Source organism: Microcaecilia unicolor, chromosome 4, assembly GCF_901765095.1.
Source record: "Microcaecilia unicolor chromosome 4, aMicUni1.1, whole genome shotgun sequence".
Classification (NCBI taxonomy): Eukaryota; Metazoa; Chordata; class Amphibia; order Gymnophiona; family Siphonopidae; genus Microcaecilia; species Microcaecilia unicolor.
This window is the reverse complement of record NC_044034.1, coordinates 183,395,324-183,422,201: the sequence shown is the minus strand read 5'-3', so window position 1 is coordinate 183,422,201 and position 26,878 is coordinate 183,395,324. Positions and strand designations below refer to the sequence as shown.

Sequence of the window (26,878 nt, the reverse complement as noted above, 5' to 3'; positions counted from 1 at the left end):
TAAGATTGTTTTCCTGATCTTGGATCTTCCAATTGTGGACAATTATGTAAATATATATTGTTGAGAGAAAATGTTTTCTTTTTTATATTAATTTCTGTATTTCCTTACATTTAGGTGATAAATGTAAATGTAATTAAGTAAAATGATAAATTAAAAAAAAAAATACTTCCTGACATTTTTCTTGAGTCTGCCCCACTTCAATCTCATTTCATGTCCTCTCGTTCTACCGCCTTCGTATCTCTGGAAAAGGTTCCTTTGTGGATTAATACCTTTCTAATATTTGAACGTCTGTATCATATCAATCCTGTTTCTTCTTTCCTCCAGAGTATACATGTTTAGGTCAGCCAGTCTCTCCTCGTACGTCTTGTAACGCAAATCCCATACCATTCTCGTAGCTTTTCTTTACTCCGCTTCGATTCTTTTTACATCCTTAGCAAGATACGGCCTCCAAAACTGAACACAATACTCCAGATGGGGCCTCACCAATGACTTATACAGGGGCATCAACACTCCCTTTCTTCTGCTGGTCACACCTCTCTCTATACAGCCTAACAACCTTCTAGATACAGCCACCGCCTTGTCACACTGTTTCGTCGCCTTCAAATTCTCAGATACTATCACCCCAAGATCTCTCTCCCCGTCCGTACCTATCAGACTCTCGCCGCCTAACACATACATCTCCCGTGGATTTCTATTCCCTAAGTGCATCACTTTGCATTTCTTCGCATTGAATTTTAATTGCCAAACCTTAGACTATTCTTCTAGCTTCTTCAGATCCTTTTTCATGTTTTCCACTCCCTCCGGGGTGTCCACTCTGTTACCGATCTTATTATCATCCGCAAATAGGCAAACTTTACCTTCTAACCCTTCGGCAAGGTCACTCACAAATATATTGAACAGAATCGGCCCCAGCTCCGATCCTTGAGGCACTCCACTATTCACCTTTCCCTCCTCCGAGCGAACTCCATTCACCACCACCCTCTGGCTTCTGTCCGTCAATCAGTTCCTAGTCCAGTTCACCACTTCGGGTCCTATCTTCAGCCCATCCAGTTTATTTATGAGCCTCCTGTGGGGAACCGTGTCAAAAGGTTTGCTGAAATCTAAGTAGATTACGTCCATAGCTCGTCCCTGATTCAATTCTCCTGTCACCCAAAGAATTCAATGAGATTCGTTTGGCACGATTTCCCTTTTTCCCTTTGGTAAAAACCATGTTGTCTCGTATCTTGCAACTTATTGGCTTCCAGGAAATTCACTATCCTTTCCTTCAGCATCGCTTCCATTACTTTTCCAATAATCAAAGTGAGGCTTACCGGCCTGTAGTTTCCAGCTTCTTCCCTATCACCACTTTTGTGAAGAGGGACCATCTCTGCCGTTCTCCAATCCCACGGAACCTCTCCCGTCTCCAAGGATTTATTAAACAAATCTTTAAGAGGACCCGCCAGAACCTCTCTGAGCTCCCTCAATATCCTGGGGTGGATCCCATCCGGTCCCATGGCTTTGTCCACCTTTAGCTTTACAAGTTGTTCATACACACTCTCTTCTGTAAATGATGCTGTATTCGCTCCATTTTCATTTGTACTTTTTTTGCAGTCCATCACGGTCCTGCTCCAGGATTTTCTTCAGTGAAAACAGAACAAAAGTATCTATTTAGCAAATTTGCTTTTTCTTCAACACTATCTACATAGCGGTTTGCAGTATCTTTTAGTCTCACAATTCCCTTTTTAGTCATTCTCCTTTCACTAATAAACCTGAAGAAATTTTTGTCACCCCTCCTTACATTTCTAGCCATTTGTTCTTCCGCTTGTGCTTTCGCCAGACGTATCTCTCTCTTGGCTTCTTTCAGTTTCATCCTGTATTCCTCCCCGTGTTCCTGTTCTTGAGTTTTTGTGTATTTCTGGAACGCCAACTCTTTAGCCTTTATTTTCTCAGCCACTTGTTTGGAGAACCATATCGGTTTCCTTTTTCACTTGCTTTTATTCACTTTCCTTACATAAAGGTTCGTGGCCACATATATAGCTTCTTTCAGCCTTGACCTTCTTGTACTTCCTCCCAGCCCATCATCTCCTTCCTCAGGTATTCCCCCATTTTAGTAAAGTCAGCACGCTTGAAATCCAGGAGAGTTTTGAGTGGCCGCTCTCCACTACAGCCGTTATATCTAACCAAACCGTTTGATGGTCACTGCTGCCCAGGTGGGCACCCACTCAGATATTTGACACGCTATCTCCATTTGTGAGCACCAGATCCAGTGTCGCTCTCTCCCTCGTGGGTTCCGTCACCATTTGTCTGAGCAAAATACTTTGGAAAGTATCTACGATCTCTCTACTTCTCTCCGATTCCGCCAACGGAACCTTCCAATCTACATCTGGCAGATTGAAATCTCCCAGCAACAGCACCTCTCTCTTCTTTCCTAACTTTTGAATATCCGCGATCAGATCCCTATCTAGTTCCTCCAGTTGTGTCGGGGGTCTGTAGACAACACCCACGTGGACTGAGGTTCTATCATCTCTTTTTAAGGTGATCCATATCGCTTCTTCTTTTCCCCAGGTCCCTGTCATTTCAGACGCTGTGATATCATTTCTCACATACAGAGCTACTCCTCCACCTTTTCGACCCTCTCTATCCTTCCTAAATAGATTATAGCCTGGTATGTTTGCACCCCATTCATGGGAACCATTTAGCCACGTCTCTGTGATTGCAACAACGTCTAAGTCTGCCTCCACCATCAGGGCTTGAGGGTCATGAACTTTATTGCTTAGACTGCGAGCATTTGTGGTCATCGCATTCCATCAACATTTCCTGGTATGTGTTTTAACATTAGTGATTTGGGGGTGTCTTAACCCTTTGGGTACCTTCCTATCTTTTTATTCCACCTTCATTCCTTTTTCTTCTGCATCCGTTCTATTTTCAGGAATATCACAGTGCTGTAATGGCGGAAAAGAATTCTATAGGGGCAACACTTGTGAGGGCGGATGCTTGTATGTCACATAACGAAGTCTGCCTGAGCCTACTGTGAACCATCTATTTTTTGGTGGTTTTATCCTTTGAGGCAGTGGTGTGAATTTGGTTTGATTCTGTGCAGTATTATTTTGTGGAGTCTTTGAAGCTGGTTTAAGTGCATCTAATTCCTCCTTTAGTTTACTGAGCTCCTGTTTTAAACTAGCGAGCTGATAACATATAGGACAAGCTTGTAGTGCCCAGATGATTGGCCTTGAAACTAAAGCACCACAATTATTACAGAGAATAAGAGTCATCCTGATTTATTGGGTATGAATAGGTATGCTATGATGGGGTTAATAGTATGCAAGATTTACTTTACTCTTCAGCCACACAGGCAGAGAGATTTGTATTTGGGTGGAGTTAATTTGTGATAAGTAGTGTATAAAGGAAAGCTATTTAGGAAGTGGAAGTCTTGGGGTGGGGGGTAGTTTTGCAATGCCTTTTCCTTCTGTTATTCTTAAGGTCAGTGAAATTACTCTTACTCTAATTAAATTGTAGTCCTAATCGATTCTAACAATAGAACTGCCCCTTTAACAGCAACTTTTTTTTAAATGCCTCCCATTAAATCTCTAACCAATTCTTCTGCCTGTAAAGGAAGTCCATATAATTACATCAGTATATGCAGAAGTCCCATGCTTTCTATAGTGCTCCTTACCTCTTAAGTCCTGCAGTTCTGCACTTTAATATTTCTTATACATATCTAATATAATAAAACGCACCGTGAACATTCTGAAGACAACGTTCTGAAGTCACTCAAACACTCCCTGAAGGGTTCGTGGATTCATGGTGTGAAGCCAGCCAGCCGTCTCTGCCCCGCCCTCGCGTCAAACGTCATGACGTCGAGGGCGGGAAAAAAAAAACGAATAAACGGATCGCACCCACGCACGGTGCGTTTTATTATATTAGATTTACCTCCGTGGTGGCGGTTCCGGCAGCGCAGTGTCAGGGAAGGAGGCGGCGCTCCCGACGTCTCTAGCCTTCCCTTCGCTGTGTTCCGCCTTCTTCTGACGTCAAGGATGACGTCAGAAAAAGGCGGAACACAGCGCAGGGAAGGCTAGACGTCGGGAGCGCCACCTCCTTCCCTGACGCTGCGCTGCCGGAACCGCCACGGAGGTAAATTTAAAAAGAAAAAAAAAAAAGAAAAGGGATGTTGGGGGGAGAAAAGAGGGTGGGCAGTAAAGTTGAACAACGGGAGCGGGAGGGGAGGGGAGAAACGACAGCATGGATGCGAAGGGGGGGGAGAAGAGGGCGGGCCAGGCTGGGACATGGGAGAGAGAGGAGCATGGATGCGAGGGGGGGGTCATGGAAGGGAGAGAGGGGAATTGCTGGAAAAGGATGACTGGAGGGGGCAGGGGACAGAGGAGCATGGATGGGCATGGATTGGGAGGGCAGGGCTCAGGGAGAGAGGGGAATTGCTGGATAGGGATGAATGGAGGAGGCAGGGGACAGAGGTGCATGGATGGGCATGGATTGGGAGGACAGGGCTCAGGGAGAGAGGGGAATTGCTGGATAGGGATGAATGGAGGGGGCAGGGGACAGAGGAGCATGGATGGGCATGGATTGGGAGGGCAGGGCTCGGGGGGAGAGAGGGGAATTGCTGGATAGGGATGAATGGAGGGGGCAGGGGACAGAGGAGCATGGATGGGCATGGATTGGGAGGACAGGGCTCAGGGAGAGAGGGGAATTGCTGGAAAGGGATGAATGGAGGGGGCAGGGGACAGAGGAGCATGGATGGGCATGGATTGGGAGGGCAGGGCTCAGGGAGAGAGGAGAATTGCTGGAAAGGGATGAATGGAGGGGGCAGGGGACAGAGGAGCATGGATGGGCATGGATTGGGAGGGCAGGGCTCAGGGAGAGAGGGGAATTGCTGGAAAGGGATGAATGGAGGGGGCAGGGGACAGAGGAGCATGGATGGGCATGGATTGGGAGGGCAGGGCTCAGGGAGAGAGGGAATTGCTGGAAAGGGATGAATGGAGGGGGCAGGGGACAGAGGAGCATGGATGGGCATGGATTGGGAGGGCAGGGCTCAGGGAGAGAGGAGAATTGCTGGAAAGGGATGAATGGAGGGGGCAGGGAACAGAGGAGCATGGATGGGCATGGATTGGGAGGGCAGGGCTCAGGGAGAGAGGGGAATTGCTGGAAAGGGATGAATGGAGGGGGCAGGGGACAGAGGAGCATGGATGGGCATGGATTGGGAGGGCAGGGCTCAGGGAGAGAGGGGAATTGCTGGATAGGGATGAATGGAGGGGACAGATGGGCATGGATGGATATGGATTGCAGGGCAGGGGCTCAGGGAGAGAGGGGAATTGCTGGAAAGGGATGAATGGAGGGGGCAGGTGACAGAGAAGCATGGATGGGCATGGATTGGGAGGGCAGGGCTCAGGGAGAGAGGGGAATTGCTGGATAAGGATGAATGGAGGGGACAGATGGGCATGGATGGATATGGATTGCAGGGCAGGGCTCAGGGAGAGAGGGGAATTGCTGGATAGGGATGAATGGAGGGGGCAGGTGACAGAGGAGCATGGATGGGCATGGATTGGGAGGGCAGGGCTCAGGGAGAGAGGGGAATTGCTGGAAAAGGATGAATGGAGGGGGCAGGGGACAGATGGGCATGGATTGGGAGGGCAGGGCTCACACTCTCTGTCTCATATACAATGTCTTTCTAACTCTCACTCTCACACACTCTGTCTCACACTGTATCACATTCACTCTCTATGTGCCACACAGTCACTCACACACTCGCTTGGTCTCATACACTCACTCTCACAGAGAATCTGTGCCTCACACACACTCTCTCTCTCGCACACACACACACACTCTCTCTCACATTGTGTCTCACATACACACTTGCACACACTCTCATTCTCACACACACACTCTCTCACAAACACACTCTCTCTCTCACACACACACACTCACACTTTCACTGTCTCTCACACAGTCACTCTCACATACACTCTCCGAAACATACACACTCCGAGGAAAACCTTGCTAGCGCCCGTTTCATTTATGTCAGAAACGGGCCTTTTTTACTAGTATATATATATAATATATATATATATATTTTATTTATTTATTTATTTATGTATCGCATTTGTATCCCACATTTTCCCACCTATTTGCAGGCTCAATGTGGCTTACAGAGGTCTGTTATGGCATTGCCATTCCAGGATGTCAGATACAATTGTTGATGCAAAGAGATTGAGGATGGAATGAAGTGTTAAGGAAGTAGGTATAGAAAGATGATTTACGGATTCTAGTGGATTGTTGAGGTGGTATAGTTAAGCTATGGGTCCTCTTTGTAGGCCTTATTGAAGAGGTACGTCTTCAGGGATTTACGAAAGTTGGATATTTCGTCGATTGTTTTCAGGTTAGCTGGTAGTGCGTTCCACAGCTGCGTACCCATGTAGGAGAAGGAGGTCACGTGTACAAGTTTGTATTTTAGACCTTTACAGCTGGGGAAGTGTAGATTAAGAAATTTTCGGGATGATCTTTTGGCATTTCTGGGCGGCAGGTCCACGAGGTTTTGCATGTAGGTCGGGGCGTCTCCATAGATGATTTTGTGTATGATCGTGCAGATTTTGAACGTGGTCCTTTCCTTAAGTGGGAGCCAGTGGAGTTTCTCTCTTAAGGGTTTTGCACTTCCATATTTTGGTTTTCCAAATATGAGTCTGGCGGCGGTGTTTTGGGCTGTTTGGAGTTTCTTGATGGTCTGTTCTTTACAGCCAACATACAGTGCGTTGCAGTAATCTAGATGACTTAGTACCATTGATTGTATCAGGATACGAAAGATGGATCTCTGGAAGAAAGGTTTTACTCTTTTGAGTTTCCACATGGAGTGGAACATCTTTTTCGTAGTGTTCTTCACATGAGTTTCGAGTGTGAGGTTTCGGTCTATGGTGACTCCAAGAATTTTCAGATTGTTTGAGACAGGAAGAGAAAAGTTTGGAGTGGTTATGGTGGTGAAGTTGTTTGTATTATGCTGTGAGGTGAGTACAAGACATTGTGTTTTTTCTGCATTCAGTTTTAATTAGAATGCATCCGCCCATGAGAGCATGATTTGGAGGCTTTGGTCGATCTTGTTGGTGATTTCGTTTAGATCATGTTTAAACGGGATATAGATCGTGACATCATCTGCATATATGTAGGGGTTGAGGATTTGATTAGCTAGTAATTTAGCTAAGGGTATCATCATCAGGTTGAAGAGGGTGGGTGAAAGGGGGGATCCTTGGGGGACTCCACATTCGGGTGTCCATGGGGCTGTGTCGTCCACGTTCGTTGTTACTTGGTATGATCTTGTGGTCAGGAATCCTTTGAACCAGCTCAGAACGTTACCTCCAACTCTGAAGTATTCTAGTATGTGTAGTAGTATTTCATGATTGACCATGAAGGCACTGGACATGTCAAATTGTAAGAGGAGTATGTTGCTGCCAGTTGCAATTGATTGTTTGAATGAGTTCATTACAGACACTAGTACCGTTTCTGTGCTGTGATTCGACCGGAATCCTGATTGAGACTCATGTAGAATTGAGTGTTCATCTAGGTAGTCGGTGAGTTGTTTCGTCACTAAGCCCTCCATGAGTTTGGTTATAAGCGGAATGGATGCTACTGGGCGATAATTGGTTACGTCCATTGTATTTTTCTTAGCATCTTTAGGTAGCAGGGTAAGTAGAATGTTTCCTTTATCCATGGGGAATAGTCCATTTTTTAGCATGTAGTTTAGGTGATTCATGAGATCTGTTGTGAGTTGTTGAGGCGCAGATCTGATAAGGCTGGCGGGGCAGATGTCTAATTTGCATTGGGATTTGGCATATTTTCCAAGCGATTGTGAGATGTCGTTGGGTGAGAGCGTTTCAAAGTTAGTCCATGATCGGTCTGCTGGGTGTTCCCCAGGTATTGGGTCTAAACATTCAAGGAGGTTTGAGTAGTCGGTTGGGTTGGTGGGTAACAAGAGTCGCAACTTTATAATTTTTTCTTTAGTTTGCTAGATTAGTAGCAGATGGGGTGTCTATGCTGTTGGAAGTAACCGGTGTAGTGTTTAGTAGTTTGTTTACGAGTGAGAAGAGTTTGTGTGTATCCTTGTAGTTTGGTCCAATTTTGGTTTTGTAAACTGTTCTTTTATTTTTTCTGATGGTATATTTGTATTTTCTGTGTAGTTGTTTCCAGTCTTTGAGTGCGGATTCGTCTTTTTTCTTGTTCCACGCTCGTTCTAGTCTTCTGACCTGTGTTTTTAGTTCTTTCAATTCTTCGTTAAAGCATGGTATAGAGTTATTTCTGCACGAGGTTCTGGTTTTAATCGGTGCAATATTGTCTAGTACTGTTCTGCAGCTATTGTCCCATTCGCTAAGAAATAGGGGTGAGTCTGTTAGCACTGTCCATTCGTCGTTGTAGAATTGTTGCCAAAATGTTGGTGGGTCTATTTTGCCTCTTGTAGTATAAGTTTGTTTGTGTTTTTGTTGAGTATTTTTTGTTTTCCAGTGAAGGGAGAGGTTTGCTCTGTAGTGATCAGACCATGGTGTGGCTGTCCATTTTGTGTCTATTAGAGTGAGATTTGGTTCTGATGAGAATTTGTGGGTGATGATATCTAGCGTGTGCCCTTTATTGTGGGTGGGCTGCATATTTGGCCAGTGGAGTTCCCATAGTTGAAGGAAGTCCTTGCACTCGCATACGTTGCTAAGGTTGGTGTCTTCAAGGTGAAGGTTGATGTCGCCTGCTATGAGAAGGTTTTGGGTGGAAACACAGGTATTTGATATGAAATCCATAAAATGCGTTTGGGATTCTTGCCAGTTGTTTGGAGGTCTGTAAAACAGGATAAGGTCTAGGTGGTCATAAAGGGTTGGGTGATTGATTCTGACTGAGGCTATTTCAAGTTGGGGAAGAATGGATTCGGCTGTTGTTGTGACTGTGAATTGGGAGTTATATATTACAGCTATCCCTCCTCCTCTTTTTCCGTTCCTAGTCCAGTGGGTAATTTTGTATCCTGGACGGCATAGCTCTAAGATTATGGGATCTTTGGTGTCGTGGATCCAGGTTTCGTTAATAAGTAGGAAATCAAGATTGTCAGTTGTGATCCAGTCGGTTATTGTCATGGTTTTGTTGACTACCGATCTGGTATTTATATAGCCCATTTGAATTAGTTGGTGGGGTTCCATTGGGTTCGAGGTTGTAATGATCTCTATCAATTGTCTGTCTTCTTGGTGTGTGGGTTTGTTGGGTCCCTTCTTTCCTTTCTGTTGGTAGTGTCCATGAGTAGTGGATTTTCCGTGCCACGTTTTGATTTTTTGGGTAAGTGTGTTGTGGTTGGGTTGTGTGTAAGGTTTTTATAGTGTGGGAATATTACTGTCTGTGAGAGGGGATGTGAGTGCATGATGGATTAGTGATAGCCAGTAGATGATGAGCAGTAATTTGCTGGTGTTCATGTTAGTATTAGTTTATATAGTGCAGTGGGATCGTGTGTGAGTTATTGTTCAGTTATGCGTGTCAATGGTGTAGTATAGTAGGATAGAAAGCATTCAGAAGCATTAGAGGACTAGGTCATTAGACAATAGAATGATACATTGACTTTAAAATATTATCCTGGCTAACTATACATATGTTATCCTACTCAACTAGATATAATTTTTACGCTCTGCTACACTTCTCCAGGATGGGTTGGTTTCTGTTTCCTAACCTAGCAGCCGTCATCCGGGTTGGATCATGGACAGCAGCAATCTTGGTTAGCTCAGAAGGGGGCAGCCATCTTGGAGTAACGAGATCAGGAAGGAAGCCCATATTTGGATGTAGGCCTGCCAGCCTGGTCAGCGTTTGTGCAACCCCGCCGGTTCCAGAAGTCCTGGTGACCGCCTGCACCTGGGGGCTCAACTCCCAGGGAACGGTGGTCGCTCTCCAGGTGAAGCTAGGGGTTGTCTGGCTGCCTGATCGAGTGCGGTGCCACTTCATCTTCGCCGTGCTCAGTCGGGGCACAAGGGCTCACATTCACCAGGTCATAACAATAATACTGGCTAGAGTGCTGTTTAATGACTTTAAGATATTATCCTGCCTGACTATGCAAGATACTAGCTAAAGCATCCTCTCCATGAAGTTAGGATGATATCCTGCTTAACTAAACAAGAAAACAACTAGGGCATTATTTCAAAAAGTTACTTATCCTTATATATGTGTACCGGAAGTCCACTGTGGAGCATGCACTTCCTCTCTGCTTTGGTCTTGTTCACGAGCTGCAGTGCTACTAAGGAGAGAAAATCGGATAGCACATGGGGGGACAGCGTCCATTCAAGTTGTATTTTTGTCCGTTGTCTGCTTTCATTCGTGAGGGTCTGGCCTCATGTGGTTGTCGGTCGTTGATCAGCAGCTGGCCCACTGTGTTATCTAGCACCTTCGGCATCTTGTCTGGGAGACAGGGGAGTTGGTCGTCTCGCTTTGATGTTACTCTGCAGCTTCCATTGGCCTCAGCGAGGGAAAGGGTCTAGTTGCTTTTCTTAACCCTGGGCAACGTTGTTCATCTTTGCCGTTCCTTTCGTTGGGTTCAATGGTTGGTCTAATATCCGGTAGTTCCCGCCGTCCTCGCTGACTCGCTTCTAAACTTGTTTCCCAAGAGTGGTGCAAGTGAACAGAGATGGGAGGCATTAGATCAGCCTGTTGGTGACCCAGAAGCCTCGATGGGAACGTCAACACCAGTTACAACTAAGGTGGGAGCTACTGCTATTCTGAACGGGGAGACAACAACGGAAAAAGAGGTACTACCTGCTCAATTTTTTCTTGATATGAATAAACCAGCTGAAGTGACATTAGACTCTCTCTGGACCCTAATAGTGGGCCTAGGGAAACCACTTTTTCCACAAATACAGAAATTGAATCAAGATATGATGATTCATGAACAGAATATAAAAACTTTGGACCTTAAAGTAGAAAAACTAGAGCAGTCAGATGTAAAAATGGAACTGGAAATGAAAAAAAATGCAAACTCAACAGGAAATTATGATAAAAGACTTGGTTTCATTGAGAAGAAAAACTGAAATTCTTCAGAACTCGGCTAGAAGCAATAATCTTCGTTTTCTGAACTTTCCCAAGAAGCTTACTAAATCCCCCCAGGGAAAAGTTAAAGAAATATCTTATTGAGGTTTTTGGAGTAAAGGAAGAAATTATTTCGCCCTTTACTCAGGTTTACTATCTACCATTTTCAGACCAGAGTGACCAAAAAAAAGCAGGAACGAGAACAAGCTTTAAATATTTCTGAATTACTTGAATCATCAGATACTGATCCTGTTACTTTAACAACATTAATAGTTACAGTCACATTGGCTCCAGACAAGTCTTGGTTAATGTCTATGTATTTTAAAAATAAAGATAAATTGTTTCTTGGTCAAAAAATTCAAGTATTTCTGGATATTTCTAGAGATTCGCAAAAGCATCGAAAACAATTTCTGCTGATGAAATCTGGGGTCCCTCAGTTGGGAGCTACTTTCTACTTGAGATACTGACCCAGCTCAATTAACAGTATTTCTAGCATCTAGGCAGAATAGGGGGGCATAAATTATTATCTTCCCTGTAAATTAGATAAATAATAATACTGTATAATGTGACCTGTAAATCCTCTCAGCTCAAACTTCAAAAATTGTTGTAATGAATACATATTCCATTTCTTAACATCTTGCACTATTTATGTGGACTTGAGTGAGATTTTCATTTTTTTCTTTATTAATATTGTATTCCTAAAATTTAAAGTGGGAAATGTATCGCTTTTCAAACAAGTTATGCTTGATTATAATTGTAAAACTGTTATAAATAAAAAAAAACCCAAGAATTAACTAAAGAAGTTCATTCTCAAGTTCTGAGAGGAGAGGACATCTCTGTGGGTGTGACATCATTTTATTCTGAGCTTGGTAACTTAAAGATTAGGGTTTAAAAGACGAATTGTAGGATACTGATAAACACAGTTAGAATTAAAAAAAAAAAAAAGCAAGAAAACTATTAGCTTGTCTCCACACACTTTTCCCCATAGTTTTAAAACTTGAAGATTCATAGCTTAAAGATTAGGGTTTAAAAGAGGAATTGTACAATATTGATAAACACAGTCAGAACTTTAAAAAAAAAAAAAAAAAGGCAAGCAAACTTTATTAGCTAGTTTCCTTTTCCCCATAGTATTAAAACTCGAAGTTTCTGCCACAGTATTAACAGATAGTATCTAGAAGGCACAGAAGGGCCCAGTTCAGTCCTCATTCCCACCTACCCCTAGTTCAACTCTTCATTTATAGTTAATTATTCTAATTAAGACAACAAGAGGGGAATTTTCCATTTTCATTAGAGTTTTAATTACATGTAGTTTCTAAAAAGCAAACCCTAAATAAATTACAATTTACACCAGTCAAAAAGATCATTATATTCATCTGATATCCCTAGTACCTTAAAACGTTTTAATTAAATAACCCTATAATACTAATATGCAGACAGTAGTCCAGCAGCGAGAGGGATGCTATCCACTCTTTTGCATTAAGTATGCATGTATGATTATCTCCCAGTTGGTAAGATGTCATATGTGTGTGCTCGATGCAAAGAGCTCCTAGCTCTCAGAGAACGAGTCTGTTCTCTTGACGCTAGAGTAGCAGACATGGAGAAGCTGAGAGAGACAAAAAGGTATTTTATTTATTTTTGTTACATTTGTACCCCGCGCTTTCCCACTCATGCAAGGCTCTATGTACATAGAGAAGGCCTACAGGGACGTTATAGAGAAGTCCCACCTCCAATTTAGCAGCCCCCCCTTGTGCTGCCTTGGAGGAGGGGTGTCTTCTAAAAGGACAGCATCACCCTGGTGCAACTGAAAGTAATCTTGTAGACAAGACCAGCACACCAGGGAATGCAATATCCTCCCGAAACGAGGATGTCTCTCCAAAAGCTACTGCCCAAGTGGGAAGGGTTAGTACGGCTGTTGTAGCTGGTGATTCCATTATTAGGCACGTAGATAGCTGGGTGGCTGGTGGATGTGAGGATAGACTAGTCATTTGCCTGCCTGGTACAAAGGTGACAGAGCTCACGCATCACCTAGATAGGATTTTAGAAAGTGCTGGGGAGGAGCGGGCTGTCTTGGTACATGTGGCTACCAATGACATAGGAAAATGTGGGAGAGAGGTTCTGGAAGAGAAATTTAGGCTCTTAGGTAGAAAGCTCAAATTCAGAACCTCTAAGGTAGCATTTTCTGAAGTGCTACCCATTCCATGTGAAAGGCCCACGAGACAGGCAGAGCTCCAGAGTCTCAATGCGTGGATGAGACGATGGAGAAGGGAGGAGGGTTTTAGATTTGTTAGGAAATGGGCAACATTCTAGGGAAGGGGGTGCTATTCTGAAAGGATGGGCTCCACCGTAACCAGGGTAAGACCAGGCTGCTGGCATCGGCATTTAAAAAGGAGACAGAGCAGCTGGGGGATGAATGGCAATCACTCAAAAGCGCATGGTTCGGAATAAAGTATCTTTCAAAGATATCACCAAAACAGGGAAGATAGGTTATCCCAATAGTGAAGTTGCAAAAGAGACCATAGTAGATCAGGTGTCCTTAAATAAAAATCAGACAAAAGATTGCAAATTAATACTGTCAAGTACTGAGCATGATGTAAATAAGAACAAACAGTTTGAAATGTCTATATGTGAAAGGGAAATCGTGCCAAACGAATCTCATTGAGTTCTTTGATTGGGTGACAGGAGAATTGAATCAGGGACGAGCTATGGACTACTTAGATTTCAGCAAAGCTTTTGACACGATTCCCCACAGGAGGCTCTTAAATAAACTGGAGGGGCTGAAGATAGGACCTGAAGTGGTGAACTGGATTAGGAACTGGTTGACGGACAGACGCCAGAGGGTGGTGGTGAATAGAATTCGCTCGGAGAAAGGAAAGGTGAGTAGTGGAGTGCCTCAGGGATCGGTGCTGGGGCCGATTCTGTTCAATATATTTGTGAGTGACATTGCCGAAGGGTTAGAAGGTAAAGTTTGCCTATTTGCGGATGATACTAAGATCTGTAACAGAGTGGACACCCGGGAGGGAGTGGAAAAACATGAAAAATGATCTGAGGAAGCTAGAAGAATGGTCTAAGGTTTGGCAATTAAAATTCAATGTGAAGAAATGCAAAGTGATGCATTTAGGGAATAGAAATCCACGGGAGACGTATGTGTTAGGCGGGGAGAGTCTGAAAGGTACGGGCGGAGAGAGGGATCTTGGGGTGATAGTATCTGAGGATTTGAAGGCGACGAAACAGTGTGACAAGGCGGTGGCCGTAGCTAGAAGGTTGTTAGGCTGTATAGAGAGAGGTGTGACCAGCAGAAGAAAGGGGGTGTTGATGCCCCTGTATAAGTCGTTGGTGAGGCCCCACCTGGAGTATTGTGTTCAGTTTTGGAGGCCGTATCTTGTGAAGGATGTAAAAAGAATTGAAGCGGTGCAAAGAAAAGCTACGAGAATGGTATGGGATTTGCGTTACAAGACGTATGAGGAGAGACTTGCTGAACTAAACATGTATACTCTGGAGAAAAGGAGAAACAGGGGTGATATGATACAGACGTTCAAATATTTGAAAGGTATTAATCTGCAAACGAGCCTTTTCCAGAGATGGGAAGGTGGTAGAACGAGAGGACATGAAATGAGATTGAAGGGGGGCAGACTCAAGAAAAATGTCAGGAAGTATTTTTTCACGGAGAGAGTAGTGGATGCTTGGAATGCCCTCCCGCAGGAGGTGGTGGAAATGAAAACTGTAACGGAATTCAAACATGCGTGGGATAAGCATAAAGGAATCCTGTGCCGAAGGAATGGATCTTCAGGAGCTTAGTCAAGATCGGGAGGCGGGGCTGGTGGTTGGGAGGTGGGGGTAGTGCTGGGCAGACTTATACGGTCTGTGCCAGAGCCGGTGGTGGGCAGCGGGACTGGTGGTTGGGAGGCGGGGATAGTGCTGGGCAGACTTGTACGGTCTGTGCCAGAGCCGGTGGTTGGGAGGCGGGGCTGGTGGTTGGGAGGTGAGGATAGTGCTGGGCAGACTTATACGGTCTGTGCCAGAGCCGGTGGTTGGGAGGAGGGGCAGGTGGTTGGGAGGCGGGGATAGTGCTGGGCAGACTTATACGGTCTGTGTCCTGAAGAGCACAGGTACAAATCAAAGTAGGGTATACACAAAAAGCAGCAAATATGAGTTATCTTGTTGAGCAGACTGGATGGACTGTGCAGGTCTTTTTCTGCCGACATCTACTATGTTACTATGTTAGAATATATTGTCTGAGACCTGGTGGAAGGAGGATAACTAGTGGGACACTGTCATACCAGGGTACAAATTATATTGTAGTGATAGGGTGGATCAAATTGGTGGAGGGGTAGCATTGTATGTTAAGGAGGGCCTTGAATCAAATAGACTGAAAATTCAGCAGGAAACAAATCACATCTTGGAATCCCTATGGATTGAAATTCCATGTGTAAAGGGGAAAAGGATAGTGATAGGAGTGTACTACTGTCTGCCAGGCCAGGATGAACAGATGGATGCAGAAATGTTATCAGAAATCAGGGAGGCTAACAAACTGGGCAACACAATAATAATGGGTGATTTCAATTACCTTGATATTCACTGGGTAAATGTAACATCAGGGCATGCTAGGGAGGTAAAATTCCTTGATGAAATCAAGGACTGCTTTATGGAGAAGCTGGTACACGAGCAGACAAGAGAAGGAAAAATTCTAGACCTAGTCCTTAGTGAAGCGCATGATCTGGTGCGGGAGATAGCGCTGATAAGGAAGGCAAAGACAGACTCTGAAAAAAAGATTGTGTTGGAGGCAAACACACATATATTAGTAAAAAATGTTTTTGGTATATTAAAATCAAGAAGACAGCAAAAGAACTGGCTGGACCGCTAGATGACATAGGGGTAAATCTTGCAATGGGGGAAGACAAGGCCATAGCGGAGAGATTAAATACATTTTTTGCTTTGGTCTTCACCGAGGAAGATTTGGGAGAGATACTGGTGCCAGAAATGCTATTCAAAGCTGATGAGTCAGAGAAACTGAATGAAATCTCTATAAACCTGGAGGATGTAATGGCGTAATTTGACGAACTGAAGAGTAGCAAATTTCCTGGATCGGATGGTATTCATCCCAGAGTACTGATAGAATTGAAAAATGAACATGCGGAACTATTTTTGATACTATGTAATTTATCTTTAAAATCGCACGTGCTACCGGAAGATTGGAGGATGGCCAATGTAAAACTGATATTTTTTTAAAGGCTCCAGAGGAGATCCAGAAAATTACAGATCGGTGAGCCTCATGTCGGTGCCGGGCAAAATGGTACAGACTATTATAAAGAACAAAATTACAGAGCATATTCAAAAGCATGGATTAATGAGACAAAGCCAACATGGATTTAGTGAAAGGAAATCTTGCCTCACCAATCTATTTACATTTCTTTGAAGGAGTGAACAAACATGTGGATAAAGGTGAGTCAGTTGATATTGTGTATCTGGATTTTCATAAAGGCATTTGACAAAGTACCTCATGAAAGACTCCAGAAGAAATTGGAGAGTCATGGGATAGGAGGTAGTGTCCTATTGTGTATTAAAAACTGGTTAAAAGACAGAAAACAGAGAGTAGGGTTAAATGGTCAGTGTTGTCAATGGAGAAGGGTAGATAGTAGAGTTCCTCAGGGGCCTGTGCTGGGACTGCAGCTTTCAAGATGGGAGTAACTAGTGAGGTAATTAAATTTGATAACGACACAAAGTTAGGAGGAGTGGAGGAGTGGCCTAGTGGTTAGAGCACCGGTCTTGCAATCCAGAGGTGGCTGGTTCAAATGCCACTGCTGCACCTTGTGATCTTGGGCAAGTCACTTAACCTTCCATTGCCTCAGGTACAAACTTAAATTGTGAGCCCTCCTGGGACAGAGAAATATCCAGAGTACCTGAATGTAACTCACCTTGAGTTACTACTGAAAAAGGTGTGAGCAAAATCTAAATAAATAAATAAAATATTCAAAGTTGTTAAATCGCAAGGGGATTGTGAAAAATTACAAGAGGACCTTACGAGACTGGGTTTCTAAATGGCAGATGATGTTTAATGTGAGCAAGTGCAACGTGATGCATGTGGGAAAGAGGAAAACAAATTATAGCTGCGTAATGCAAAGTTCCACATTAGGAGTCACCGACCAGGAAAGGGATCTAGGTGTCTTTGATGATACATTGAAACCCTCTGCTCAGTGTGCAGCGGCGGCGGCTAAGAAAGCAAACAGAATGTTAGCTATAATTAGGAAAGGAATGGAAACAAAAATGAGGACATTATAATGCCTTTGTATCGGTCCATGGTGCGAACGCACCTCGAATATTGTGTTAAACTCTGGTCACCGCATCTCAAAAAAGATATAGTGGAATCAGAAACGGTACAGAGAAGGGTGACGAAAATGATAAAGGGGATGGGACGACTTCCCTATGAGGAAAGGCTAAAGTGGTTTGGGCTCTTCAGCTTGCAGAAAAGACGTTTGTGGGGAGATATGATACCGGTAGAGGTCTTATAAAATAATGAGTGGAGTGAAACAGGTAGACGTGAATCCTTTGTTCACTCTTTCCAAAAATATAGGACTATGGGGCAATCAATGAAGCTACAAAGTAGTAAATTTAAAACGAATCTGAGAAAATGTTTCTTCACTCAAATTTGTAATTAAACTCTGGAATTTCTTGCCAGAGAATGTGGTAAAGGCGGTTAGCTTAGCAGGGTTTAAAAAAGGTTTGGACAGCTTCCGAAAGGAAAAGTCCATAGACCATTATTAAAATGAATTGGAGAAAATCCACTGCTTATTTCTGGGATAAGCAACATAAAATGTGTTGAACGTTTTAGGGATCTTGCCAGGTATTTGTGACTTGTGACCTGGATTGGCCACTGTTGGAAACAGGAAACTGAGCTTGATGGACTTTTGGTCTGTCCCAATGTGGCAATACTTATGTACTTATAAAACCTATATATTCAGGTGGAACCCATTATCAATTGTGGAACCCTCAGAACCTTAAAGAAATGTATAAATAATATACAGGTATGACCATCTCAAAACTATAGCCTACCAGAATTCAGCCATCTTCCTGGGTGGGGTCCTGGACTTGGCAAGAAAATGAAATTATCAGGTGAAGGTACATTTCATTTTTTTCTATCACCCTGTTTAATGAGTACAGACTGATGGGATATACCAAAGCTCCCTGCAACACGGCCAGTGATGTGCTGGAGCTGGTTCGCACCAGCTCGCAAGAGCCGGTTGTTAAATTTTTTAACATCTTGCAAGCCCGTTGTTCTGCAGGGCGAGCCGGCTCCGATAAACAAGGTAAGCATGGCAGGAGGGCGCCACAAGCCATGCTTACCCCATTTACCTCACCTCCCAACACTGGCCTCGCTTGCCTGTGCCATCCAGCGATTCTCCTCGCTCCCCTGCCCCCCCCCCTCCAGCCACCCATACCCAGCAATTCTCCTCGCTCCCCTGCCCTCCTCCAGCCACCCATGCCCAGCAATTCTCCTCGCTCCCCTGATTACCTCCGTCGAAGCGGCCGCGTTATTGAAAGCCCTGCCCGTCTCTAGCCTTCCAATCAAGTTCATTCCCTCAGAGCCCCGCATTCTGATGTCATTTCCTCTTTCCGCGAGGGCGGGACTCTGAAGGAACGAACTCGAAGGGAAGGCTATAGACGGGCAGGGCTTTCAATAACGTGGCCGCTTTGACGGAGGTAATCAGGGGAGCGAGAATCGCTGGGTATGGATGGCTGGGGGGGGGGGCAGGGGAGAAAAGAGAATCGCTGGGTATGGATGGCTGGAGGGGGGCAGGGGAGAGAAGAGAATCGCTGATATGGATGGATGGAGGGAGGGAAGGGGAATGGAGAGTTGGTGGACATGGGTGGAGGGAGGGGAGAGGAAAGTTGCTGGACATGAGTGGCTGGAGGGGAAGGCAGGGGGAGAGGAGGGTTGCTGGACATGGGTGGATTGGGGAGGGCAGGGGGGAGAGAAGAGTTGCTGGACATGGGTGGATGGAGGGGATGGCAGGGGGGGAGAGGAGGGTTGCTGGACATGGGTGGATGGAGGGGAGGGCAGGGGAGAGGAGGGTTGCTGGACATGAATGGAGGAGAGGGAAGGGAGAGAGAAGAAATGCTGGACATGGATGACTACACTGACTACATAGTTTGTTACCTTTAGATTGTAAGCTCTCTTGAGCAGGGACTGTCCTTCCCCATGTCTTAACTTGTACAGCGCTGCGTAACCCTAGTAGCGCTATAGAAATGCTAAGTAGTAGTAGTAGTAGTAGTACTAGTAAGAGTGAGGAAGGAGATGAGATGAGGGGAAAGGAAGAGAGGAGAAAAACTGCACATGGATGAAGAAATTATGCAGAAGCTGGATCCACTAGACAGTCAAGTCTGCGGAGGACCCAGCTTTTACTTATGGATGTAGGGCAAGAAATGAAGAAGAAAGGTGGAAAGTAAAGAAATAAATGGAAAGGAAGCCCTGGAAACGGAGTTAAGAGGACAGATAGCAGCAGAATCGGCTACTGAGCAAGCATGATTAGAAAAACAGTCACCAGACAACAAAGGTAGAAAAAATCATTTAATTTTCATTATAGTGTTTGGAATATATCCACTTTGAGAATCAGGTGCTCAACATTAAAAGTTCATATTTATTTACTTATTTATGGCATTTTATCCCACATTAAACATAAATTAGATTGGAACCTGGGATCATTTAATTTTTTTTTCCTGGAGTAATGCATTGCCCCTCCCCCCCCCCCAGGCTCCCTCCCCAGATATAGCCAGCTTTGGAATTTAGGGGGGGGGGCGCAGAGGTGGACGAGGGGCGCAGAGGTGGCCGGGGAGAGAGCCTGTTGTTAAGCATTTACCAGCACACCACTGAACACGGCTCTCTCAATGACAGCATTTTCTTTTGGACCTAGATATCAATCTTGTAATGTTTCAAAAAAAATGTAGTGAGGACAAAGTTACCATTCTGCACATATTTCTCTGGGCTGACTGACCAAGCTTCTACACAGGAAGTCACCTGAGCTCTAGTCAAGTGAGTTCTCAAGCCCTCCGGGGCTTTCTTCTGATTCAGGAGGTAACTTGTTCCTATTACCTCCTTTATCCAGCAGCAATCAAAGACTTCCAAGTACCACAAGAGGACTCTGTGGACATCCAACTTATGAAGGTTTCGGATGGAACCCAATTTGTCTTTTTCTAAGAATGCCAAAAGTGAGACCACCTGATTTAGATGAAATGGGAACACCACTTTCAGAAGAAAAAAAAAAGCACCATCATGAAAGAACAGTAAGCCATGAAAGGATCCCTGCAAAATTCAACTACCCTCTTGGCCAAATAGAAGGCTACTTTAAATGACATTCTTCAATGACAAATCTTCAGTAAATGATGCTTTAAAGGCTCAAAAGGTGCTTAGAAAATGACCACAGGAACAAATTCAAATCCCAACGAGATATGACCTATCACAATGTGGGCCAAATTTGCTTGACCGGTCACAAAGATCATCACAAATCTGGTTATACAGCCAGAGTGAATCTGTCAATCCTACCTCTAAGAGAGTGCCACCAGTTCAGCCTTCAGGGAATTAAGAGCTAGGCCCTGCTCAAGATCACATTGCAAAAAGGCCATTATCAAGGGCAAATCTGTATGCCACAGAGATAGCTCCCCATCTGCACAACAGCTTTACTGCCAGATGTGGACATACACCAGATATAGTTTATTAAAATTTACTATGCTGCTGAAACTGAAATCAGATCAAAGTAGTTTACAAATCTAATATACAGCAAGAAAGGAACTCTATAAATTATAGTAAAGAAATATAAACACAACCATGGAAATAAATCAGGGTATAGTACAAAAGTTGATAACGAGACAGGAGAAATGAGTCTAATGGGTCAGTGTCGTACAGTCCTAGAAGTCAATCAGGGAACACTAAACACTTTGAATAGCCATGTTTAGAGATCAGCCTTAAAACCTTCAATTGATGAATCCGCACGTAGAGAAAGTGGTAGATTGTTCCAAGTAAAAGGAGCCAGGAAATAAAAAGCTGTACATCGGGTGGAATCATAATGGGCAGCTTTTGGATTTGGAACCACAAGATGGTGGTCATTAAGAGATTGAAAAGCTCAATTTGGACAGTAAGGTATTGTAAGGCTAGACAAGTAATCAGGAATCCCAGTCCGGATATGTGGAAGATCAACGAGCCCACAGCAAGGTTGTTAACAACGGACAGCTAGTAGTCCCTCGTCAGGCACTGTTTCTCATGGGCCAAGCTGTAAAAGCCAAAAGGGATCTGGATCCTCCATGAGCACTGCCCCCTGCTGCAGCAGCCCAAGGTTTCTTGGAAGCAGAACTGGAGATCCTGTCAACAATTGAGCCAGGTCTACATAATGAGCCCACTCCAATGTTACCAGCATCACAAGAAATGAATATTTTGTCATTTTCCAAAGGATCTCCCCAATCACATGTCACAGAGAGAATAGTAGTCTAGTGCGCTGGGCTGACAACCAGGGAAAGTCAGTTCAAATCCTGCCATTCCTTCATGTGATCTTGGGCAAGTCACTTAACCCGCACTGATTCAGGTACAAACTTCGATTGTAAGTCCTCTGGGAATCAGGAAATACCTAGTATACCTATATGTACCTGCTCTTGAGTTACTACAGAAAAACATGTACACTGAATCCAGAGGTTCCACCACCAATTAGGGCAGAAGGGCCCAAACCCAACCGAATCTCATGTCTTCCTACAGCTGAGAAGTATGGGAACTTCCATTTTGGCTGGATGCCATGAGGTGCAAACAAGGAAGCCCCCAGCTATCCACTAGGATCTGAAAGGCCAAGGGACTCAACCCACCACTCCCAGAATCCAGGACTGCTTGCTAAGAAAATCCACTTGAATACTGTCTAATCTCACTATCAGGCTTATTTTCGAAAGAGAAGGGCACCCATCTTTCGACACAAATCGGGAGATGGGCGTCCTTCTCTCAGAGTCGCCTAAATCGGCATAATCGAAAGCCAATTTTGGGTGACCTCAACTGCTTTTCGTCGCAGGGACGACCAAAGTTCACGGGAGCGTGTCGGCAGCGTAGCGAAGGAGGGACTGGGGTGTGCTTAAGAGATGGGCGTCCTCGGCCGGTAATGGAAAAAAGAAGGGCATCCCTGACGAGCACTTGGGCAACTTTTCTTGGTCCATTTTTTTCTTGCGACCAAGCCTCAAAAAGGTGCCCAAACTGACCAGATGACCACCGGAGGGAATCGGGGATGACCTCCCCTTACTCCCCCCAGTGGTCACCAACCCCCTCCCACCCTTAAAAAAAAAAAAAAAAACTTAAAAGTTTTTTTTGCCAGCCTCAAATGTCATACCCAGCTCCTTCACAGCAGTATACAGGTCCCTGGAGCAGTTTTAGCGGGTGCAGTGCACTTCAGGCAGGCGGACCCAGGCCCATCCCCCCCTACCTGTTACACTTGTGGTGGTAAATGTGAGCCCTTCAAAACCCACCACAAACCCACTGTACCCACATGTAGGTGCGCCCCCCTTCACCCCTTAGGGCTAAGGTAGTGGTATACAGTTGTGGGTAGTAGGTTTTTTGGGGGGGCTTGGGGGGCTCAGTACACAAGGTAAGGGAGCTATGCATCTGGGAGCAATTTCTGAAGTCCACTGCAGTGCCCACTAGGGTGCCCGGTTCGTGTCCTGGCATGTGACGGGGACAAGTGCACTACGAATGCTGGCTCCTCCCATGACCAAATGGCTTGGATTTGGTCGTTTCTGAGATGGGTGTCCTCGGTTTCTATTATCACTGGAAACCAGGGACGACCATCTCTAAGGAGAACCTAAGGACGACAATCTCTAAGGTTGACCTAAATGTTGAGATTTGGGTGTCCCCAACCATATTATCGAAAAGAAAGATGGACGCCCATCTTGTTCCGGTAATACGGGTTTCCCCGCCCCTTCACAGAGCCATCCTGCGAGGACGGCCCCAGGAAAACTTGGGCGCCCCGTTCGATTATGCCCCTCCATGTAGGTCAGCAATAATACTATCAGAAAAAATTCCACCACAGAAGCAACTCCAGCTGACCTCCAGTGCCACTCTGCACTCCTGTCCCTGCCTTACTTATTGAGGTATGCCACCATCATCACACTGCCTTTCCTTATACTACTACTACTACTTAGGGTTACAAGCGCTGTACAATTTAACAAAGAGAGACAATCCCTTATAGAAGTGGCAAATACTGGAGTGCTAAGGAAATGGCTGTGGCCTCCAGATGACTGATATTCCAGGCAGCTTCCTGCAGAGACCAATGCCCCTGTACAACTAGACAGTGAGCCCCCCCCCCCCCCCACTCCCCCTAGACTTACACTGGGAAAAAATTTGAATATTAAAAACAACACTATGAATGGTTACCCAAAAAGCACTATAACCTCTCCCTTTCAAAAAACAAAAGTTTAAAAAAATTAAATATGTATGTTCATGAGCGGTATCAGGTTGTCAAAATGTGCATGTGCAGAATAGCTTTTGGGAGTTCAAAGATGATTTTCCAAATCCTCTCAAAGAACTATCAACTGTGAAGCACATGCCACCAATTTCAGGAAAATAAAAACCTAAAATGTTATTTAAAATGGTTTTTTTTTTTTGCTTTAGTTGTTCAAATGTTTTACTTGGTCCTCTCATCACAAACCAATGAAGTAAAAATGTTTTCCTGATGGATTAACTACAGACAGAAATTAAAAACTGGCTTTAACTTTAGAAAGTCAAGACAAACCTACAATGACTAATGTGATAAATTAAAGTAAAAACAGAAAATATGTTGCATTGCTTATAGCAACAATTTATTTGAAGTTTCGGGTATAATACAATTGCAAGTCTGCATGTCCTGCAGTGTTACCAAACCATCAAAACCACAGAAAAACGTCAGTAGCACAATCTGAAGATGGTATCAGGGCTGATTACGTCAAGCAATTGAACTTGTTTTACTCTTACTTCTGCAGGAAAAAAAGAAACACAAAAAAATACATGAAGTTGGATATATGATACTACTGATGCATTTTGCTGGAATACTGCATTCCGACACACAACTATTATTTTTAGGCACATAAGAATAACTAGAACGTTCAGTAAAGAACATTTGTACTTGAGTACAAATGTGCCTTATAAGGATTAATGTGATGCCTCTCTAGATATTTTTTTTTAGTCAATACTTTGCTATTCTAACCTGTCTGTTCTATAAAACAATTTAATTTGAAAAAACCTTTTCCAAACATCCCCCATCTTTCTTAAAACTATTACATGCTGCTGCTAGCATAGCTTTAATGCCTTCTTAATTAGATGTTAGATAACCAACAAAATCAATACTGCTATTTACCCACAAACAGTAAGAATATTTTTTTTCAAGATCACAAAATTGCATCTTCAATCAGTTCAGTAGTATCAATAAATGTGTCACACAACTGGGCTTGGTGAGTAGACAAATTCATAAACCGCTCTCTGGAAAGGCAAAAATATTTCACTCGTGTATTTTAATGTGTCTGATTCATGTAGTGTCCACATTCTAGAACCCACAGCTCCCTTCTGTCCCCTTTTACTACTAAAACTGAGATTGGTCTTTCTGTGCTGTGACCTCATAAAGCTTGCTGAAGAAAAGTTCTTTCTAACCCCCATAGTTTTTGCTTTAATTAGGTTTCTCAGCACTTTTGGCACTCTTCTTGGAGGAGTAGCCTAGTGGTTAGTGCAGTGGACTTTGATCCTGGGGAACTGGGTTCAATTCCCACTGCAGCTCCTTGTGATTCTGAGCAAGTCACTTAACCCTCCATTGACCCTGGTACAAAATAAGTACCTGAATATATGTAAACCGCTTTGAATGTTGTTGCAAAAACCTCAGAAAGGTGGTATATCAAGTCCCATTTCCCTTTCTTCAACACTGTTGCAGCATCACCACTCTTCAACAGGGTCTTTTTATTTTTAAAGGGTTTTTTTTTTAAGACTGCTTCTTAAACCAGCAGTCAAAAAGTCAACAATAAAAACAAATCTTAACATCTCTCTATATAAAAGGCAAAACCAACGTTCTATGAAGCCTCCAGCCGGAAGTGTGAAGGGGGCGAGATATCCGGTTTCCCTATGAGTGTCTGCCCCGCCCTCTCTGTAACACAGTCAGTGAAGGAAAACAGCAGAGCACGAAATCAAATCGCTGGCTCTGTAACAGTGAAGGACTCAGAGGGGGGAGGGGAGAGAGGCCAGAGGGCAGGGACACACACACTCCCACATGCACACAGAAGAAAACATTGCTAGCCCCCGTTTCATTTGCATCAGAAACGGGGCTTTTTTTACTAGTGGTATAATAAAATACATGCAAAATAAATGTGAGAATACATAAACCATAAAAACTACTGAATACTTTCAACAGTAGAGAATAAGATCTATTATATATCTAATTTATTCCCCATTACCAACACCTCCCTCCCCCCCCCCCAAAATCCCAATAACAGATATCTCCAACAGATCATCAGGTTTTCAAAAATAATGCGCCAATTCCCCCCAATTTATCACACCCACAAAAGCTAAACACTCCACAGATGAATCCAAAATTACCATAATCCCAAAGTATACTTTGAGATGGAAACACCTGGATTTTTAATATTTCCCTAAACGTTACAGTAGATAATCAAGAAGCCCTCCACCTAGTTTTTTTTTCTTCACTTTAAAGTGTCTCCTATCAAAAGAAAAATGTTTGATGCCACCTTGTACAATTTTATTTTACAAGATCTGAGAGCTAGGCCAACAGCTTAAATGTCAAATGCATATAGGTGATGTCTACTATGTACTACCACTAGATTTACCACAAGCATCTGAAACAAAGCCACAATGACAAGTGGTGACATTCATCTTAGCAAAGATGCTATCCAGAGTAGTTCAGGCTTTGAGCCTTCCTTGTCTGTGAGCTAAGACGTCCTGCTCCTTCAGTCTGGCATTTTACACTCGACATGAGGAACACAGAGCCATGCAAACTACTGGACCCAGGCCACACCAAAGAAGCTCATAACCTCTTTGGCTCCTTGATCCATGAAGTTCAGGAGTTGTAAGAAATTCCACTTTTTTAAAAATATCTTTATTGGCGTACAGAATATCCATACAACAACATGGTGCAAATCTAAGGCACAATGCAAAGAAGAAAGAGAACTGACCAGCAGCAGCAATTAAGATAATATAACCCAAAGAAACACCAACTGAACATCCTGTACGAGCTGAACATCTTTGGAACAAGTTACAAATCTGTCTCTTGAATGGTCCTACCGAGTGCTGTTGTTGGGGTTGGGGCTGCTTTGAGTGTACAAGGAGTTCATGACTATTAGGGCCGCATTGAGCCTGCCATGAGTGGGAAAGTACGGGGTACAAATGTAACAAAAAAAAAAAATCATCAGCTTGGCTTTAGTGTTTGCCAGAAAAACCATTTTAGTTAATTGAGTTTCAGAAAGCCTGCCACCTCTATGGCACTGGCATGCGGGTATGCTTCAGATGGCTCATTGGTAGCAGGAATGGTTTCAGTATACAAATTTCCCACTACATCCCCCCTCCCCACCATCCAGAAGTCTCCCCAAATCCCTTGGAATAAAGCAGCATAATGATGCCAGAGTGAACAGTATGCTCGTCGCATCAGCTTTTGGGTATACTGAAACCGTTCCTGCTCCCAATGAGCCATCTGAAGCATACTCAGATGCCAGTGCCGTAAAGGAAGCAGGCTTTCTGCAATCCAATGAGCTAACATGGTTTTGCTGGCAAACACTAAAGCCAAGCTGATAAATTGACTCTGATAGTCATGAACTCTTTGCACACTCAAAGCAGCCCCATCCCCAACAACAGCACTCGGTAGGACCATTCAAGAGACAGATT

At 44.0% G+C, this 26,878-nt stretch overlaps 1 protein-coding gene across 1 annotated transcript in view; it reads right to left on the bottom strand.

Moving 5' to 3' along the window:
• PDE3B (phosphodiesterase 3B) overlaps positions 1-26,878 on the bottom strand; it is a 569,033-nt gene that overhangs the window by 205,606 nt on the left and 336,549 nt on the right. The gene's annotated exons all lie outside the window — the stretch shown is intronic.